Source organism: Aethalodelphis obliquidens, unplaced genomic scaffold (assembly GCF_003676395.1).
Source record: "Aethalodelphis obliquidens isolate GAN/ISIS:26980383/991018 unplaced genomic scaffold, ASM367639v1 scaffold112, whole genome shotgun sequence".
NCBI lineage: Eukaryota > Metazoa > Chordata > Mammalia > Artiodactyla > Delphinidae > Aethalodelphis > Aethalodelphis obliquidens.
In genome coordinates this window covers 911,056-933,048 of record NW_020838056.1, presented here as the reverse complement: position 1 = coordinate 933,048, position 21,993 = coordinate 911,056, and the positions used below count along the sequence as shown (strand labels likewise).

General features: G+C 45.2%; 1 long non-coding RNA gene across 1 annotated transcript; it reads right to left on the bottom strand.

Annotated features, from left to right (window-relative positions):
- Positions 1-502: 502 nt before the first annotated feature.
- LOC113615085 (uncharacterized) lies at positions 503-21,469 on the bottom strand. Its single transcript, XR_003430905.1, has 4 exons — positions 21,458-21,469; positions 18,770-18,775; positions 10,434-10,444; positions 503-2,094 (listed from the first exon to the last, which is right to left on the bottom strand). It is a non-coding gene; the product is annotated as an uncharacterized LOC113615085 (long non-coding RNA).
- Between the last annotated feature and the right edge of the window lie 524 nt (positions 21,470-21,993).

Here is a 21,993-nt window from a genome sequence, read left to right as displayed (position 1 = left end):
GCTGCTTCCTCGGCCTGCAACACCCAACCCCTGCCCACCCCCATCTTTCTCTACCTCCCCTCACCACTTCTGCCTTGCTAACTCCTGCCTTTTCTTCAAGTCTTCTGGTCTCTCTGTCATTTCTTCCAAGAAGCTTTGGATTCTGGATTAGGCACCCCTCCTATGGGCTTCCCAAGCATCTGTCCTCATTCACTCAACAGATCATTATTAAGCACCCATTACATGCCCACCGAATTCCAGGCAGTAGGGACACAGTAATGACCAAGTCAGTGACCCCTAGTCCTACTGTACTGTAGTCCTATCGGCTTCTTATTTCTAATCTCCACTAAACCCTGAACTCTTCTAGGTCAAACTGCATGTCTTGTACACCATGAAACAGCCACAGCTCCATGTACCTGACACATAATAATCACATACTCATTGAATGAAAAATAAATGAATTACTCAAATTTATCAAAGTAGTATTTAACTGATTTTATTTCTCTTTCTGTTCCAGTTTTTTTTTTTTTTTTTTAAGGTTATTGCTCTCACGATTTATCTTCTGACAAAAGGAAACAGCTGATAAAAGAAGCCCTCCTTTGTTCTGGATTTCCTGGCCGGGTCGCGCAAGTCCTGTTTGTTTTGACCGCCTCTGGAGTGCTTGCTGGGTGAGGTCAGGGAAGGGAAGGAGAACGCCGCCCGCCTGTTGTTGGAGCCACAGGAAGCCAGCTGCAAGCTCCGCTGTGTGGAGAGGAGGCGGGGGTTTGGGAGAACAAACCCCAGCCTGAGGAGAAGTGTGTCCTTAACGCCTATGCCAGCCTCAGGACCTGCCCAGCAAAAGCAGGCCATACATATTCAGGTCCCAGAATTGGAGGGCACCAGGGAAATAAAGACAACAAACAGAGTCAGCACTTGCGAAGATCACAGAGCCAGGCAACAGCAAAGCTGAGGGTCCAGCCCTAACTTGCGACCCCAAAGTCCTTGCGTTTTCCTGGAACAGAGCTGGGGGCAGGGTGGGGGGTGGTATCTAAAACTCATAGCTCCTGGCTGCCATTCAAACTACATGACTTTGGGTGATCAACCCACCCACCGTTATTCACTGAATACCTATTATGTTCCAACACCTGTCCAGGTAGGCTGTAGTGGGAGAGGCAAATTCCCACCCTTGGAAATCCCCACGGTGGGAGTGATATGATTTGTGGCGTCCATCAAGTTATGCAACTCACCTGGGTGAATCAGAGTCTGAGGCTCTGGAAGCCTTTGAAGGAGGAGGTGGCCTCTTCAGCCTGCCCCTCCCAGAAGCTCTGAGTTCAGTCCTTCCAACCTGAAGCATAGGCTCTGCTCCCTGAGTCCCGCCTCCTCATGGTGGAAACTTTTACTTGTCTGAAGCATGTAGGAGTCCTGAGAACCCAGACAGCAGAGCAGAGGGGAAGGGAATACCCCAGTTGGCCATCTACAGTGGGCCAGGCCCTGGGTCAAGGCCTAAACACGCTATGTCCTTTCATCCTCGATTCAGTTCTTTACTGATTAAGAGACTGAAGCTTTAAAGAGAGTGGAGAGGACTGAGTTCTGGAGTGTCTGCTGTGAGCCCCCCAGGACTGTATTGCTTCCTTAAATTCATTATGCACTGGCACAGGGATCCCAACCACACCTTCTATAACAAGTGGTCCAAGGCACTTCAGTTTGTCCATACTGGACAGCACGGATTTTGGAGAACACTTCCATCATCTCAGACAGTTCTATTAGACAGCAGTGAACTAAGCCATGAGAGCAGGCAGCTCAGAAAAGCCCTTTTCCACCCCCTGCATCTTCTACTCTCATCCCTTGCAAAAGTGGTCGTGGAGAAGGGGATGTTGCAGCTGCTCAATAAATATTTTCAGAATAAATGGGGAAGATCTGGTCTGAAAAGCAAGAAGGAAGTGGCTGAAGAGGTGTGAGTAAGCCCGATTTAATTGAGAAAGGCTCACTACATGGTGGAGAGCTTGGGCAGACCGAAAGGTCCTTCCTTCGTCACCCATCCTCACCCATGAAAACACAGTAATGAATGGTGACATAATTTATTGGAGCAATAAAGTCCATACCTACCCGTCACTTCTTCAGATGCCTCATGTCTGACTGTGGGCATTTGCAGTAAAGCATTCCATCCGGACCAAACGGTGGTTAGCTCTGATGCGGGCAAGAGCGCCTGGTTAAAGTGAGAGCTAGGATCCTGGAGTTCCTGGAACCCAGTTCCTTTATGCTACTGATGGGGAAACTGAGGCCTCATCTATGGTCACACAGCTAGATGGAGGCAGAGCTGTTCTCCTGCTCACTTGCCACCTGGAATTCAGGCCAGCGTGAGAGCAGACGCTCCTTGTCAGGACAAAGGAGAAGGAAACTCAGGTGGCCAGAGAGCCAAGACTGAGATCAAGTTGATGAAGAAACCAGGAACAAAATAAGACAGTGGGTTGGGAACAACCCCAGAGCGGTAGGGTCGACCAGACGCACACTAAGAAGGGGACGGCAATTGGAAGGAAGATCCAAGTCTGGAGCATTCAGTATTGGTGAGGAGGATGGAAATGGTCACTCTTGTACACTGCTGGTGAGACTGCATATTGGTGGGGCCCTTCAGAGGACAGTTTAACATTGTCTAGTAGAATTTAAAATGTGTATCCCTGTGACTCAGAAATCTCACTACTTCTCTAGGGAAATATTTGCACATGTGCACAGAAATAGACATAAAACTTCATGGCAGCATTTCCTACGATCATGAGAAACTAGAAAAAACTTAGATGTCCAACCACGGGGATGGATCCATCGAAAGCAGTGTATCCACGCTAAGGGAATACTACGAAGCAATTAAATAGAGCATGGAGGGTCCATCCAGGGCCACCACATCACACACCATATCTTTGAATGAATTAGAATAGTCAGAGAAGGACAGCCTTCTCTTTGGGTTAAGCTAGCGGAGATGGGCTGGGTTTCAGCCTCCCTCATGCCCTCCAGGCTGTGTTACCAGAGAGCGAGCTCTGAGTTCAGTCCTTCCAACCTGAAGGACCAGGTCAAATGGAAAAACAAGTTGTAGAAGAGTGTGCAAAACAGAATGCCTTTAATAAATTTAAACACACATTCTTTATGTTTTCTATGGGGACATAAATACATAGCATGCATGTTGATGAGTAGAAAAAGAACTAGGGGGTACACGTCTTCCTGCAATAGCTATTACTTCTTTAGTGGGAGGGTGGCACTGTTTGTCAAAGTGGTCTGTAATCTTATCCAAAGTGTTTTGCTTTAATGTTTCACAAGGAGAATGCATTTCTTTATCATTTGTATAATTAACTTTTAAATCAAAAACTAAAAAATGGAAAGTTGGGAAGTTGGGTTTTTGGGACAGAAGAAGAAATGTATGTCATCCTAGGTGACACTCACACCACCATCACCACTAGATTTAAAGGCATCTTGCTCCATGGGCCAAAAACCCACACGAATCCCTTCTGGACCTCAATTTGGAACTCAAGTTTCTAGGGTAGAGAGTGACAGAGTGCTCACGTTGGATGAAAGAGGTTTTTAAAAATCAGAGAAAAGTAAACCTAGTGAGACTCTCTCTTTTAGGTATGCTTGCAGGCAACCTTGGTGAGTTCAGCCTCAGAAATCCCAGCTTTGTCCTCAAGACTGGAAAATAACTGGAGAAAGTGGGGGAAGGAAGTGGGAGTCTCCCCTTTCCCCATCTCCCAGAAGCAGCATTTCCCCCAAAGCAAGGAGTACCTCTGTGCCCCGGTGGAAAATGGTGAGACAGTCAACACAGTCAACTTAAGCAAGATCAAAAGAACCATCCGATGACTTTGGGGGGCTTTATCACAGTGAAAAGAAGGTGAGGGAAGTTGACTCGTCTTGAAATTGTTTTTTAATGGTTTGATTTCACGGTCTTCTTGTTACTTAAGTACCATTCATCTTCCTTTAAATCTCTAGTGGGAGCTTCATATGGCTTGGCAGCTCCATTTCCTCTCAGCCTCCCAGATGAGACAAAAGGTCCACCGGTCACTTATCTAGGCAAAGCATATTCGGAGCCATTGGAACCTGCATCACCTGGCAGGCTGTACTGAACCAGAGAGAAATCAAGGCCCCCTTACCACATGAGAGTTGTGTAAGTTGACCCCTTCTTCCCATCCCTCCCCTACTGCCCAGTGTAGACCAGCTAGAAACATGAGCGATGGGAAATAAGGGAAAGGAAGACCATGTTTTCTCTCCCTACTAGTCCTTTGAGCCACAAGTCTAGGCAGCAATGGCAGAGGAGAAATCACAGCACTGGATAGAAGATTGGTGTTTTTATTAGGACCTGGCTGTATTTAATCACTGAAAGTGGCCAGAAAGTTGTGGACTGTGCCAAGATAAATTAAAGATCAAGAGAAGCAGATATCACAGAGCACAGCAATGGGGAGGAAAAACATGTCTCATGTTTCTATCTCTACCACACTGAGTGTTCCCAATGAACCACTTACATTTGGATTCTCTTAGTTGACCTATTTTTCCTAATCCTTTTGAGCCATTCAAAGCTCATTTTTATGTATCTTTTTAGGGATGAGAAACGAAACCAGAGCTCTCTGTCTCTCCCTTTGCTTTGCTTATATCTGCTTGGTGCGTTCTCTCCCACAGCAGACAGGCTTTCTCCGAGTGGTAGAGAATAAGGCCACCTTCTTCTTCAACTCCAACTCCTTTCTGATCCATAACCCCTGGGACAGGGCCCTTCTCCAACTCCAACCGAAAAGTCTCAGAGACGGACCCTGATTGGTCTTGCTTGGGTCACGTGATCCCCCAGCAAGGGGTCAGAGTCTTGTAACTGTCACACCCCCTCCCAGGTCATGTGTTTGGAGTTGGGGATGTGCAGTTCGTCAGAGCAGGGATGGGGCATGCTGGAACAAAGTACTGAGCGGGGCCCACGTGATTCTAATGCGCATCTTCAGTAAGTATAGCCTCCATTCTTCTGACATCTTGGAATTCTTGTCTCTCTACTTACTTTAAAAGGATAGTTTAAATCATGTGAGAGTTTAAAAAAAAACAACAACTCCTTTTAACAGAATCAGGTGATTATGAAACACAATAAAAATGAGTGATAGAAATTTCCATATTTTAGCTTCCTCCTCCCTAAAAGTTATAAAGGCCCATTTGTAACAAAAGAACCTCCCTTTTGCCGTCCTTTTTCTTTCTTTTGACAATAACCAGGGCTCTTAGAAAAGACTCATTCTCTTATTCAGTGAAATTTTATCCACTTATTCATATTTCAAAATATTTGGAAAAGTTAAATTTAAGTAATTTTCTAATATCTAAGCAGGACCTTAAAAAGAATCAATTGCTCTTCAGTCCATTCCATAGACCAGAGACCTCAAGTTTGGTCTTTAGTTCAAGGTAGCAAAGATTAACTACTAGAACTTCAGGAACTTTGGAGATGTACAGAATGGCATATTGCTAAACATCCCTCTTGCTTTTTGCAAGACTGATCTCAAAAGCTATGTCCTCTCTGACCAGCCACCCATTCCAACCTAAGTGGAACTGATCACGCCCACTTCTGTGTCCCTACCATTGTTCTGAAGTCTACCAATCATAACAGGAAGACTATCATGGTGGAGATAATGGGGGCTGTTTATTTATCCCTCTCTTCCTTCCAGGCTGTGCATTTCTTAGGTTCGTGTCTGATTCACCACTGTGTCCTCTACATGCATTTGAGGGTGTGGCACAGTGGCAGTCTCTGGGGTGGATTGATGGATGGATGGACGGATGATGAAGTTCCTCTTGACGCCGAGAGTGTAGGGGATTCATGAGTATGTGAGCCTATGGATGTGCTAGTGATTCAGGCCATTTTGATGTGGCATTTCCCCAAGACCTACAATGAGTGAATAAATGACGTCCCTGACTGCAGAGGACCCCATCATCAATCTTGTGCCACAAGCAGGCTCTCAAGGAGACCGAGTCACTTTGTCCATCTTTGCTTTAGTTGGTTGTACAAGGCACAGCTTGGAGTGTTCCTGTGTTTCCTCGGCGGCTGTGGACCGCACCCGCAGTGTTCACCTGTGAAGTCTCTGCCGGAGCAGAACCAGCGTGCTGCCCCCCCGCCCCCAGTAGTGCCAAGCCTCAGGGAATGCTGCCCTCCTGTCTCCCGCCGACAGCCAAGGCTCTGCAGAGCCTCAGAGGCGAGAAAGCAAAGCTCCCCAGAGGCCCAGTGCTCCCTGGCAGGCATCCCCAGGGATTCAGGGCAGGCAGAGAATTTTCTCAGGGGCGGCCTTCCCTCCCACTTGACTGTGGCTCTGTGCAGGGCATGGAGAGGGAGTGGGGCACTGTGTGCAAGGCCGGGGAACCAGAGGAGGGCTGACACTCCTGTGAGACTGCTCGGCTCCCCAGCTTTCAGCCCTGCACAGAATCTCCACATTGCTTCTCCTCCAAGTTCTCCAGAAGCAGTGGTCTCAGGAGGTACAGCCTGGACACCCCCCCACACCCAAGGACCTCGGGGTGGGCGGTGCCCTGCCATGCTGAGGCCACGCTGATTTGTAACTCAGCTGAGTTGACATCAAAGCCATCACTGTGCTCATCTAAGTTTTCTCTCCCTGGGCAGCTCATCCACAGCTGGAACTAACCACCCCAGTGCAGACCGTACCCACTCTGAGCCCGCATCTTCAGGGAGGAGCTGCCACTGGGGCCTCCCACAAGCATCCCAAACTCAGCATGTCCCAAAGCTCATCTTCCCCCAAACCTGCTCTTCATCCTGCCTTGGGCAGCGTCACGTTCCAGCCAGAACCGTGAGAGCTGCTCTCCCCACAGTCCCGCTCCTGCACCCAGTCATTCACAAAGCACAGCTGATTCTACCTCTCGACTCACTCATACGCCTTCTTTCCTCGTTCTCCCTCTCCATTCCTGTTGCCCTGTTTGGTCTAGGTGGGTCATCTCTTCCCTGAGCAACTGGGGAGTCCACTGCAGGTCTCCCTCACCCCCTGCCTCCTGCCTGACTCTATGGCCCTCTACAGACACCTGTGGGTGTACAATGTCTTCCCTTGTGGTTTTCCAGAAACGTAATTCTGATCCTGCCACCCTCCTGCTGAAAATCTTTGGAAGGCTTGCCCTAGCTTCCAGAAAACTCCAATTCCTCTGTGCTGGGCAGAAGGTTCTATTGATATTTGACCCCTCCTTTTCTTTTGAGCTCACCTCTGGTCAGTCAAATCCCAGGGAGAATGATAATTAGACAAATCAGTCACAGGGAGAGCAAAAGCCTCTGGGCCCATGGCTTTGCCCATTTTAAAGGTCATCCAGGCAGAGGCAGCCATCCATGCGGGGGAGGCTGGTCAGAGTTGAAGGCTCCCAGCTGCCACTTGAAAGGGCAATAGCAGTTGCCCCAATACGCTGTTCATGCTCCTGCACCCCTTTCAGGATTCCAGGTTCACAGGAAGCTTATGTCTCTCTCCTCTGCCCACATCTGAGTAACGGGGTAATGATTGATGTTCGCTGAGCTCCTACTGAATGTTCCAGGTACCAGGCTATGCCCTGTCTCATTTAATCTTCACAGCACCCCTGTGACGCAGTACAATCGTTACCCTCATTTTACAGATGACCAACTTGAGTCGCAGAGGTCAAGTTGCTTGCCCAAGGTCACATAGACAGAGAGTGGCAGAGCCGGGATTTGTAATCATGGGTATGCCCTACACTGCCAGGCCATGATGTTTCTTAGGTTCAGGAAGCCAAAGCTCTTCCGAGAGCAGAACGGGGAGGGCGATCTACAGCATGGTGTTTTATTCTTTTGTGTATACTTCTAGCACGGGTAATCAGCAGCTGATTTGGCATCCCTTCTGAAAAGTTGCTTTTGCCCCCTTTGTGGATTTAGGCATCCCGTTGAACAGAAAAAATGCAGAAGTATCTTGGTGGTGAGTTGCAGCTTGGCCTACTGGAAGATCTTGTCTTGGCCAAATTTGGGGAGAAAAAGAGGAAGCTCTACTTGGTCACTCTGATCTCGGAGGCTGCAGGCAGGGAACCTCAGTTCAGAAAGTGACCTCCCACATGCCCAGAAATGAGTTTGATTGTGGATTTAAACCCACTGCCGTGGTTCCACCAGGGACAGGAGGAAGTGTGCTCTGCATCCCAGAGATGGCAGCTGAGAAGTGTGTGTCCTGTGTCTCCCCTTCAATGTGAAGAAAGCCTCGTCATCTCTTACAGATGATAGGAGGTGAGACCAGAGCCCACTGGATGCCACAGGGGAGGTCATGAGAAGCACTGTATTAGGCGTGAAGACCAGCACTTAGGAGCCGAGATGAGATTTCACAGACATGGCTGATCCCTTAAAAAGTGAATCTCTCAAGCTTCCTGTCTCATCCTTATGGCTCTTCTACATCGATTTGGCTTTGGATTTAAGGTCAGTGAAAACATACAGCATAGGTTATTCAGAAACTGCCTCTAAGGAGGTGGCTGCTTCCTTCACAGTGGAAACATGGAATTTGACCTGTGTTCTTATCCCATCCTGGGCAACACAGAGGAGCCAGGCTTGAGGATTGGGGGTGCAGGAGCGGACCCTAACTGCGGGGCAGTCCACGCAGGGTGGATGTGTATTCCTGGCATTCAGGAGAATGATTTATGACTTCATTTTATGTTTTAATGCTTTCTGTCAGAATTCCAAGAAGCCATAGTGACTGACGGGCAGCACAGAAAGAGGAAGAATGCTGTAGTGGAAACAGCCCAGATGAATGTTTAAAGTGAACAAGCAGTTGTTCAGCAAATGTCTTCTGAGCACCTACCATAGCCTCCTCGCTGATTCCCAGGGAAGCAGAGTTCAGAGCCACCCCCCCCCCCACCTTGAAGGACACTGAAGGCTCTAGCAATGCCTGACCTCTCTGGCAGAATGAAGGTTGACAATCCTTCTAACCGGGGTGTGGGGAGAGAAGAGCGTCTTAGAGGAGCCCTGGTTCATGCCAACCCCACCCCAACCAGCAGTGAAGCTTCAGAAAAACTGAGCCAATGAGCTCACCCAGGGCAGAGAGAGACAAGACACAGCTCTTTGCTCTTTCCGTGTTCCAAATCCTGCACAGCCCCGAGCACACACCAGTTAGACGTGATTCTGGCCCCGCTGACGTCTGCCTGACCTCATCCCTCTGACACCAAGGTGTTCTCCCCACAGGCTACCCAGAGCCTCCTGCAAAACAGCCGAGAAGCCCCGCCTGAAGGAGCTTGGTGTCCATGGCGGGCCCTCCGCCCATTTCCACTCTCTACTCCAGCCTCTCCTTTGAAATAAATGTATTCAGTACAGCGGTACAAAATGGATGAAACAGTTGTTTTTAAATGATTTCATGCCCCTCCCAAAGGCACTCTTTTGTTCTTCTGTTTAATTTTTACATCACCTTGGCAATAACAAACTCGAGGGCGGATTCATCAAAGGAAACTGATAATTGCTAACTGTACATTTTATTTGGTTCATTATTTTGTTAACACCTGATTCCGAAAAATACTCCTTCTGAACAAGGTGGAAGCGGCATAAAAATGATTAGCAACAAAGAGATCCTTTTTTGCATAGAAATAGGTTCATTACCTGCCAGCTGCAGTAAGTGTGTGGGACTTGCTTTGTGGCAGCCAACAACATCTATCAAACACTTTCCACCTGCCTCCAGGTAAACAAACACCTTATAACCTAAGGGCTTGTTTCTGTTTTGCTTTGCAGAAACGTACCCGTATTGTCCTGGTTGGGATTCCAGATGGGTGGAAAATAGTACAGTACCAGGGACATGGGGTCGAAAAGTGGGCCTGGGGCAGCCCCGAAAGGGCAACAAGGTGTAGGATGTCCTAAGGGTTGGTTGGGGGGAGCATACTGGGAGACCCCTGAATCACTGAGAGCAGTAGAAAGTGTGTGGGATTCATTCCACGTTTATGAAGTACTTCCTATGCGCACAGTCAGCAGCAGAATTCGAATGTATGTAAGTTGTGGGTAGTGGGTACCCGTGGATGCCTCCCAACGTTTTTCAATGCCTTTACTGTGTTTGGGGAAATTCCCTGGTTCATGACTGCCCCCCTCCCGCCCCCACCCAATGCAAGAGAGAAGCTATTTAGAATGCCTCTTGCCCAGCTGCTATTGCTTCTCAGGTGCAGGCACGAGATAGCCTTCACCAACCTGATACCCACAGGAGACTTCGATTGGGAAGCTAATGCCATGAAGAGTTTGGTGGTGCGCGGAACCCATTCAGCTGAGCGAAGCGGCAGAGTATCCAGTTCCCTGTGACAAAGGTTCCAAGGAGCATCCCAGCCCCAGACTCGGGTACGTGAACGTGATATTTGTGTCCAGGGATGTATTCTATTTGTGATAGAATCTGGCCACTGTTTTTTGCCGCTGGGCGTTCAGGTTTGTTCCTCTGGACCTCTCAGATTCTCTGAGTTACCTGATAATGCTTGAACAAATTCCTTTTCTGCTGAAACCGGCTAGAATGAGTTTCTGACATTTGCAGTTGGGAACCCACTGTGCTCATAGCTCTATATGCTGCAAATGACAGAAGCCCAAAGGACATTTGCTGGGTTGTGAAACCGAAAACATCCAGGAGTATGTAGCTTCAGATATGGTTAGATACATAGACTAGGTCCAACTACATAATGTGCAAGGCCCAGCACAAAATGAAAGTGCAGGACCCTTTTTCAAAAAGTATTACGAATTTCAAGTTGACGATGTAAGAGCATTAAACTAAGGGTCCTTCTAAGTGCAGAGCCCTATGTGACCGCACAGATCGCATTCCCACAAAGCTGGCCCTGCTCCAGGACCCCTGTGTTTCTCTCTCCACATCTTGCTTCTGTCAAGTCCCACCTGACCCCTTGCCTGCCCACGCACTCCAATTTTCCAGAGGGAAAGGCTGGATTCACACAGTTAAGACTCGGAGACCAGTTGTACCCACAGTGTGCCTAGGCACGCTAACCACCAGCACACGGATTAGCCGTGGTATGTGGACTCTGGTCTTAGGTCAGGCCCCTGAAAGTAGCCTCTGCTGTGAGGATCCCTGTGCAGGGGATTTCTAGAGGAAGTGCTCCCAGGGGAGACCTGTAGGGAAGCAGGGAAGGGGAGGAAACTAAGCAAAGGTGCGTTCCCCCGCAGAGACCCTCGAAGGGGCCTTGCCTGATCCCATAAGGCAGGGATCCCCAACCCCCAGGCCGCGGACCAGTCTGTTAGGAACCGGGCTGCACAGCAGGAGGTGAGTGGTGGGCGAGCAGGTGAAGCTTCATCAGCCGCTCCCCATTGCTCCCCATCACTCACATGACCGCCTGAACCATCCCTTCCCCCCGTCTTCCGTGGAGAAATTGTCTTCCAGGAAACCGGTCTCTGGTGCCAGAAAGGTTGGGGACCGCTGCCGTAAGGGGCTCTAGAGTGTGAGTGATGCCTCAGAGTCGTCTCCACCTGGCATTTCAATGCTCCCCGTGTGCACCCATCAGTCATTGATTGAGGGCCACGCCCCGTGTGGGTGGGCACATCTCTTCCTAGGCACTGCTGGCTCTCTATAGACGGTCCCTATAGACGGAGGACCAGCTTCTAAAAAAGAAACACAGGTGCTAGCTCTTGGAGGTCAACACCAAAGTGAGGGGAGGGGTCCCAGGCATTCTAAAGCCCTGGATTCAATGACTTCCCAACATCCTGACCCTACCTGCAGCTGCCCTGAGAAAATGCTGAGGTACACGACCCCAGAATTCCACTGGGAATGTTTGTGTGTGATCCCTCCTGCCAGTGAATCAGGAAGTAGCAGGTGACGGGCAAGTGGTGACCAGAAGACTATGTGTATTTCTGAGCTTTTATTTACCCTAACATTTTAAAAATTAATCTTAGGCTACGTAAGTAAGTAATACAAAACTCAGATTCCCTATTTTGAAATGAATGAATTGCATAACAGTGTTTTGTAAGAACTATGTGAGCTTCTGAGTCTGTCACAGGAACAAATTTTGCACCAACTCTGCTCATCTATTTTGACACCTGCCCTTAGTCCCAGGTGATTCCTATTGGTCTTGAGAGATGCATATCATTAGATTCATTAAGGATGGGATCCTCTAAGAATAGGATTAATTATTAACAATCAAATATATGAATACAGTTTTATAACAGCTTTGTTGAAGTACAATTCACATACCATTCAATTTCCCTATTTAAAGTGTACAATTCAGTCATTTTTAGTATATTGATAAAATTGGGCAACAATCACCACAATCAATTTTAGAAAGTTTTCATCACTCCAAAAAGAAACCCCCATACCCATTAGCATTCTTTATTCCCACTAAGGATTTGGAAAAACCTTAGTCCTAAGCAAAAAATATTTAGGGCTGGTGGACCATCCCTCTCGTTCCTAATTTCAGGAACCATCCAGAAAGCCCTCTGGGAACAAATAGCTCTGGAAAATCCTCTGTTATCTACATGCACTTGGGAGAGTCATGACTTCGATTGCCTTTCTGACTGCCAGACTCAGGGACTGAGAAACAGAAGAAAGGGAAAGGCTATATCAACAGAAAGAAAGGGAAAGGCTGTATCAACTCAACCAAGCCATGCCAGTAGGTCCGGCCCGGGTCCAGTCCAAGAGAAACGTGAACATTTGCATCCCCAGCTACCGTGAGAGCAGCAGTCCCCTCCAGCACACGAGGCAGAGTTATGGCCTGTTTCTTTCCTGAACACCGAGAGGACCTCAAGTCACTGCCTAAAGAGGTCTTGCATCTCCAAATTCCAGCTTGGAGAAAACAGGGCGTTCCTTACACAGGAAGCTGGCCATGATGGCTGACCCAGTTTATACACTTCTGTTCCAAAAAAAAAGCCGCCTTTTAGGAGAAGAAAAGGGTAACGGAGCACCCAGCTAAGCGTGTTAGAAAATCTTTAAGAAATAAATTGACAACGTTATTAAGGGATTTATGTCTGACAAAACATTTTTTTAAATTCTTGTAACTGAGACAAAGAGTTTAGAAAAAATTATCTATGAGCCCCAGGGTTATTAAGTCAATTAAACATATACCTGCATGTAACTTTGCTGTAATAAAAGTCCTGCCCAGAGTGTGGTGTTACCGAGTGAGGTACACTGAGTAAACACTCACTTGAAGACCTTTCCGCTGGAACATAAGAGTAAGGCAGTGAAAAGAATATATGTTCTGAACATCACATCGGCCCCATTAGGAGGGCTCTGTGATCACATTATTATGTGCTTTGTCTTCAGAGACTTCCCTGTCTTTTTCACCCATAAGCAGAAGAAGTCCTCTCCCTCTCATTATCAGGCTCCCAGGGCCCGTTCTCTCTGATGTGCCTCCCTCCCTCACTTTGGAGCTCGACTTCCTTGAGATCTGTCATTGTCACCTTTATTATAATGGAGTCTTACAATCCCACAGCTAGTGACACTCAGGGGAGGAGTATGCTGATGAGGAAGGTGGGGATGCCTGGAGGAGACGTCTGTGATGGAAGTTTCCACAGAGGCAACACTGCAAACAGGCAGGAAGAATGAAGGTCTGGTAGGGAGATGGGCACTCCACCGCCCAATTTTCCTCCCGTGGTCTCGTGCAGGAAAAAGGAAGAAAGGCCGTGGAGGGTATCCATGAAAGGGGACCCTGTGTTACTTTAGTTGCAGCAGGCAGGAATATTCTCTTCTCAGGTAGAACAAGCAGAGTCTGGTACACACAGAGGCAGATGAGTAAACAGACAGAGGTGATGCATTTTCTTTGTGGCATCTGTGGGCAAAAGGAGCTTAAAAGGCCCGTGGGAGGAAGGAATGATAGCTGGTTTCCTTTTCTCTCGTTGAATAGAGCCTCTGATTCAATGGTAGGACAGTTAACCAGGCCAATAGAACATGATGGGCTTCTTTCATTCCAAGAAGAGACTAGCCCTCCATGGGTGTTACTTAACTAGAAGAAGGTCAAAGATCACTGAGTATGATTCACCCACATTTAGGGGGCAGAATTGACCTAGAATGTCATAAAAAAGCACCAAAAGTGCAAGAGCAGTATTTTTAGAAGCACACCTAAGGGATGGCCAAACAGAAAGGCAGCAACAAATCAAAAAAAAAGGTTTAATCCTTCTAATTTGTCCACTTTGGCCAAAACAACAGAATTTAATCAAGTTCATATGCAGATGTGATTTGGGTGACTTATTTAACACTCTATAGATGAATACAGATCAGGTCTGTCTATCTATCTGTCTGTCGGTCTGTCTATTTTTGGTATTTTTCTCCCTAAGAGTGAATAATTATCAAGACAAAAATAAATTTAAAATGTACACCGCAACATCCCGAGTTGCAAAAGGACCCCACAGATTTATAAAATTGTTTGTGGCACTCTCAATCCTTTTCATTACTTTTTGAGGCTGCAAGGAAAAACACACCGCAATCTTGAGGAGACATCCGGTCCAATAGCGTATGAAAATGGCACACAAGTTGCTCTGCCATTTTGAACAGAACAAAAGGGAAAAAATGAAGAGTTGTGGGAAAGGAAGAAAATGTACACTATCAGATGAGATAAACTATGGGCTCAGTAAGAAAAAGATACAGGGGAGCTATTGCAGGTAGAAAAAGGCTGCAGCAGGAAACTCTTCTGCTACTAAGGGTGGTAAAGGCCAACTTAAGAGGAAAGCCAAGAGATCTATAATCATCTACAAGAGGAAATAGGTTGGGGCAGTGAAATAGGACACCTCGCTCAAAGTAATCCAAGGGCAGTTTCAGGGTGATTGTGATTCTAGGAGAGACCACAGTGCAGGAGAAGCATGATGAAGGTAATAGTTGATGAATATCCACTAGGATAAATTCCAGTGGGTTAAAGATGCAAGCTAAAGGTTTTTTTTAAGATTTATTGGAAAACATGGAATTCTTCTATAACTTGGAACGGAGGAAAGCATTTCTTACTATGACTCAAAATACAGAAGAGACAAGAGAAGATTGATTAATTTGTCTACATAAAAAGTAAAACTTCTGAATGGCAAAAAAAAAAAAAAAAAAAGAGGAGAAGGAAGAGAAGGAGAAAAGAAAGCAGAAGAACAGAAAAAAAAGGACAACAAACTGGAAAAAATATTCATATTGCAGACAAAGAGCTAATCTTCCTCTTATGGAGTGATTTTTATAGAAATTGAAGAGACTAATAGACAAAAGATTTGACTATCAGTTCACAGAAATAGAACTAAAAATAGCTCAAATGAATGAATATGTGCTCAACTTCACTCACAAGAGAAATGCAAATCCAAATGACATTGCAATATCATTCATACAATTCCAAAATTTTGATGACAGGCTGTTCAATTGGGTTCTCCCAGAAGCAGGCCCTGAGATGAATATTTCAGTGTAGGTAGTTTATTTGGGAGGTGAGGGCAGGAAACACAGGTAGGGAAGTAAGGAGGAAAGGGAAAGGTGTTAAGAAGGGCGTGTTCTGAAGCCAAGCCTGGAGCCCAGTTGGAGAACCGTGGGGGACAGTGCAGAACACATTCCAGGGTTATCCCCTCTAAGAACGGGAAGCTGAGGTATTTATCCACCAACTCCCTTACCACCACTGGTTGATGGTTGCTTGTGGAGAATGAACTCTCAGGAGTTTCTGCCTTGTCCATCCCCCTGGCTCACACACAGGTCAAGCCTGTTTCCTGGAGCCAGAAAGAAGCCCTGGGGCAGAGTGGCAGCTGGTCTAGAGAAGACCTTCTAGCGGGTGTGGGTCAGGCAGGGCAGCATCTTTCCCCACACTCTCCATCAGTGAAGCTCCCAGGGCACAGGCTCTCTCTCATTGCTGGTGAGAACAGACACTGTTACAACACCTATCTATGGCAATTGGGAGTGCCAACTAGTTACTGGGAATCTAACAGTACCTAGTACTGATTCCGCCCTCCCGGTACATATACCCTTTGACTCAGCAGTCCCACTTCCAGGAATTTATCCTACAGTTAAGATTTGCACCTGTCGTAAATGACACACGTGTAAGATGATTTATGCAGTGCTATTTGTAATGACAAACTCTTGGAAACAATCTAACGTCCATCGATGGGAAGGGGAGAGTTAAAATGCAGCTTTTTAAAAAAGTATAGTTGCTGTACAATATTATATAAGTTACAGGTGTACGATATAGTGATTCACAATTTTTAAAGCTTATACTCCATTTATAGTTATTATAAAATATTGGCTATATTCGCCATGTTGTACAATATATCCTTGTAACTTATTTCTTACATGATAGTTGAACCTCTTCCTCCCCTACTCCTATGTTGTCCCTCCCTGCTTCCCTTTCCCCACTGGTAACCACTAGTTTGTTCTCTGTATCTGTGAGCCTGCTTCTTTTTTGTTATATTCACTAGTTTGTTGTATTTTTTTAGATTCCACATAGAAGCGATATCATACAGTATTTGTCTTTCTTCAGCTTTAAAAACAATTGAGGCAGTTCTCTGGGTAGTGGATGTGGTGAGATTTCCAAGATACGTTGTTAAGTGACAAAAGTAAAGTGCAAGAAGATTATACTATCTTTTGCGTAAAAAGGGGGGAGGGTAAAAGGAAAATAACACAAGGTCATGTTTGTTTACATATGCACAGAGAAAGTGGCGGGATACGGAAGAAATAAGAGAGCTAAGGTGAGGGTTGTGGTGATGGTAACTTGTGGATAGGGTGAAATATATTTAAAATATGTGAATCTATTATTTGCTTCAAAATAAATTTAGAAATGCTGATGAACGTGGAAATCTGAGGGGCATGGAATTATGTAGCACTTTTTTATTCCATGTTACATATTTCAGATTTGTTTGACTGTTGTACATGGTGCCTGCGTTGCTTTGCAATGTGAAAGGATACTGGAGATATAGTGACTAGATGCAAACTAGGGAGATAGGTAGACAACAGTCAAAAATACATTACGGGGCTTCCCTGGTGGTGCAGTGGTTAAGAATCCACCCGCCAATGCAGGGGACACGGGTTTGAGCCGTGCTCTGGGAAGATCCTACATGCTGCGGAGCAGCTAAGCCCATGCGCCACAACTACTGAGCCTGCGCTCTAGAGCCCGCGAGCCACAACTGCTGAAGCCCGCGCACCTAGAGCCCGTTCTCCGCAACAAGAGAAGCCACCGTAATGAGAAGCGCGCGCACCACAACGAAGAGTACCCCCCCCCCCCCCCCCGGCTCGCTGCAACTAGAGAAAGCCCGCGCGCAGCAACAAAGACCCAACACAGCCAAAAATAAATGAATTTATTTAAAAAAACACATTACAATGGAAATGCTTATCAGAGCAAGTGTTGAACTTAAGGAATAGAAAATGACTGGCTGGCTAAAGCAGAAAAAGAATGTATTGAAAGGCTATTAGATAATTCACAGAATCACCAGGAAGGTAGAAGCAACAGGCTCAAAATAAAAGCTGAAGCCCAAGGAGGTGAGGAAACAATACCCACAGAAGCATCTGATGAGGTCACTGTTGTCATCGCCCTCACTGCTCTCCCTAGGGGAGCAGGAAGTCAGGCCAGAAGGTTCAAGTGAGCCACAAAGATATGACAATTTTTAAATGTCAGAGTAAGGTATGGGGCAGGTCACCAGGCAGAAATGTCAAAGCAGATGACCCAGAACTGAGCGTAGTGAGGACGTGAAAGGGATGAGAGATCGAGGTTGGAGGCAGATCCTTGAAGAGAACGTCAGAGGGGCTGTTGTGGAGTCACTCCGTACCCAAGGCAGTGGCAGAGTGTTCTGGCAGGGGAGCTGCCCAAGAACCCACAAAAATGTCCACAACAGGGCCACCTTTAATCATTGGCCGGGCCCAGAGAGCAAAAGCCAGTTGACAACAGTAACTAGTCTGTTAAGAAATACTACGTTCCTCTTACCTTTCCTCATGGCCGCAACCCCAGAAGGGTCAAAAACAGCAACTGGGTGGCGGGGAGGACATGACGGTGTGAGGCAGGAGTCAAGCCACCCTCCTCGCAGCCCTAGCTGGGACGAGGGGAGAATTTTTACCTTCGACTGAAGATGGAAGTGTTAAATTGAGACCGTGTTTTGCAACGTAGTGACCAGAAAACTTGGTTAACTGACAAAGACCAGGAAAGTCACGGGCATTCATTTCATGTGGCATCCAATGGTAATGGTGGGACCACCCCTAAGAAGGAGGCTTAAGGGGGTGTCAGGTTGGGGTGGACAAAATAAAGTTGCTTTTAAGATTAACCATCGTAGATCCGGTAAAGTGACAGTTGCGTAGAAAGTGGACATTACTGCTGCAGTCACTGAAATAAGTAAACCTGCTTCTTCACGTCATGCGCTCTAGTTTCAAAGTCCCAAGCAGAGAATCTGATTGGCTGAGCTGAGGCATCATGCCCATGATCCAGCTCCACGGCCCATACGCTACCTGATGAATTCCCCTAATTTAGGAAAAGGGTTCAGAAAGTGGATGGATAAAAACTGACACATAGGCACTATAATGGGAAGCTGTGCATTCACATCTGATGGGTACATGCTGGAGGTGGGGTGGGGGAGGGAGGAGAGGATTCCAAGAAGAGTAACATAGACCCTGCCCTCAATGAAGCGGAGTCCTACTATTATAGCAACTGCAACCTACAAGTATCTCACTTTCATCTAAAACTTTATAGTTTAAAAAGTTCTTTTATGTCTATACATTTGCCCTTGACAACAACACAGTGAGATAACTCCCCAGTGTTCAACATGGTGCCTGGCATGTAGTAGGTATTCAGTAAATGTTTGCTAAATGGATGGAAAAGTAAAGGAATGTATGAGTAAGGAAGATTCAAATCCAGTGGCAAAAGTACAGCCTTTGCAGTTGGACAGTCTTGTTCAGCAATGCCCAATGGAACCGATGATGGCTCTTTATTCATGCTGTGCAATATGGTAGCCAACTGTGGCTACTGAGTGCTTGAAATGTGCTAATGAGACTGAGGAATTAAAATTTAATTTAACCTTATTTTATTTTAACTTTAATTCATTTAACTTTAAATAGCCACCCACAGCTAATGGCTACTGCACTGGACAGTACAGAGTTCAAATTCCAGCTCTGTGTATCTAGCTTATAACCTGAGCAAATGGATGTCACCATTTGGATTACTGTGACTCCCGCCACCACTGCTGTTTCTGCCACTACAGAGGGGATGCCAGGACTCAGAGAGGTTAAAGAGTCTGTCCAGGTCACTGAACTAGTGCACCACAGAGTGGGATTTGTGTTTCTTGTTTTCATTCCTGCAGTGGCTTCCTCATTACCAAGTTAAGCAAGGGCCCAAATACCCCAGAAGGGCATGAAGAATCGTCTGTGCACTGAAAAATGAGTCTTCCACGTATGTTTGTGATTAGTATTCACATTCATGTAGATTCCACAGTGACTAATAAAACATAAATTTGTTTAAAAGCCTTACTGATTTTATAGTAGCTTTTTGTCATCATGCAGATTCTTAATCAACAGATACTAAAAGTACAGCGACTATCATGTGAGGTATCTCAGAATCTTTTGACATTGAAAAGGCATCCTCATCCTCTTTGCTGAAAATGTCATCAACACCCCCTTCTTTTATTTATTTATTTTTGGCTGTCAGGTCTTGGTTGTGGCACGTGGGATCTTTCATTGTGGCGGGCGGGCTTCTCTCTAGTTGTGGTATGCGGGTTTTCTCTTCTCTAGTTGTGGTGCAGAGCCTCCAGAGCACGTGGGCTCTGTAGTTTGCGGCACACGGGCTCTCTCATTGAGGCATGTGAGCTCAGTAGTTGTGGCGCTTGGGCTTAGTTGCCCCGCGGCACGTGGAATCTTAGTTCCCTGACCAGGGATGGAACCCGCGTCCCCTGCATTGCAAGGCGGATTCTTTACCACTGGACCAGCAGGGAAGTCCCCAACACCCCCTTCTTAAAACATAGTTAAAGAAAGAAATGGGATACATATCCACATACACAAAAGAGTTAAATACCAAGAGAAGATGGTGATGCAAGAGACCCCACAAACCAGTATATATTCTAGGTACATTTGCTAGAAACACAAATGGTGGGTTTTTTTTTTTACCAAAGGGGTTTATTTGAACTCAGTTAATAGAAAAGATCAATGTGTAATTTCCAAAAGGGTCCTGCAACAATCAGCAACTATGATAAATAAAGCTGAGTTTAGTTTTAAAAAACAAATTGCACACATTCAGAATAGATGAACAATGGTTTAAGGCAGATTTTGTGGAAGATTTCATAGTTTTAGAAGAGTGGTCCTGAATAGTGGGAATATAACCCAAAAGGTGCCCAGGAGGATCTGTTGGGATGAGGAAATAAAATACTGCAACTCCTATACTGACTTTTTATCTTAAAAAAAAGAAGCCGAGCTTCATTGGTATTTCATATATGTATTGACAGCAGTACCTGTATATGATTTAAATAAATAGACATCTAGAGAGCATATGCTCAAAATTTTTTTTACTAACCAGACTGCATAATTTGAAATCTTTAGACATTTTTGTTTTAGAAGACAACAAGCTCAGGATAAACCTGTGGTATGATGTGATTATTAAAAACAAGGCAAAAGTTCTATCATCTTAGCTATGTTAGTTAGCTTTTCCCGTGTAACAAACCACCCCAGAGCAAGCTGGTTTACAACAATCATTTTCTACTATTTAGAACTTGCACAGTGTCCCTTGTTCTGATAATGTAAGAATAAGGGTTCTGAAAACCAAGTCTTACGAGGAAAGGTTGAGAGATTTGGCATCATGATGCTATGAAAAGAGAACATTCACAGGAAAGAGGAATATGTGTGTTAGACACTTACAGTCTTGATTTCTTATAGCTTAGATTCTAATACAGTTTATAGGGGAAGGGTAATATTTTGAATGGATGATCCCTTAAAGCAACAGAAATTAAAGCATTTTTTCTTTCTCTAATTGATTTCATAATTATAGAACTATATGATTTCACAGAGTTCCATTTGTGTGGAACGACACAGTCGACTAACATCAAAATTACTGGAAAATCCCAGAGGAGATGGATATATTCCATACTTATCAACTTTTCTCATTTTTATCAAAGAATTGGCTGTTTCTCCTCTTTTTATGAGAAAAACAATACAGCCTTTGTTTCTATTGCTTTCCCCCCTAATTCAGATTCTATAATCATAAATTCAAAATGTGGGCAGATTTGAAAGTGGATTATGAAGAAAAAGCTTTAGCATAAACAAAAGAAAGATGGAGTAAAATGTATGTCCGTCACTGCATGAGAAATGGTGTGACAAATACACGGTAATTTCGTCTAGAGAATGGTGGTAACTCAGAGCATTGCTGTCCACCTGAAAGAATATGTGAAGTAAAATATATTTAAAAGAAAACCCGTGCAAATGCAGTGTCCCTTCTGGATACAGCCGGAACAGTGTTCTGTTTGAATAATTTTATATCCTCTCCTAGAAATAAAATTTCTGCAAAGTTAAAGCAAAATGCTATTTTAAAAAATCTATGCATTGTTTAAGAAACTATAGATCTAATTTATTGTAAGATTTAGAATTAAAATTTAAGATCATCCAATAAAGTAAATTTGAATAAACAATATCCTTGAAAATTTAGATCAATGGTAAAATTTATATTTTTTGACTTTTAAACAAACAACAAACTGAGGCTGCAATGAAAACAGAAATGTCATTTCCTTCGGTAGCATTATTGGGAGAAAACTCAGAAATGACTATATCCCTATGCTAAGAGAATTTTTTTTTTTTTTTGGTCAAGTAGTTAAAAAAATCAATCTATATGTTCCTCCACTTTTCTAGGCTCAAATTTATTTTTTGCTGAGTGGTGCAAAATGGAAAATGGACATTTGCTTCTGGCACTGTGACCTTCCCCAGGCCCTGTCCATGCTGCCCTGTCTCATGTGGTGTATTTCTGGAACACACTTGTGATATAACCAGCAATCATTCTCCATAAACACTCAACTTGACAGCAAGTGAGAGTAAAGAAAAAGTCTCTCTTTCACATCAATGAAGAGTGCCACACTATAAACACATTTCCTTTTTTTGTAAGAGAGGTGATTTTTTAAAAGATTAATCATCTTTAAAAGATGGGCTACAGCTCAACACTGTTATTTTCCTTCTGGCTATACACATGAATACACTAATTTTTGTTTTAAAACCAATG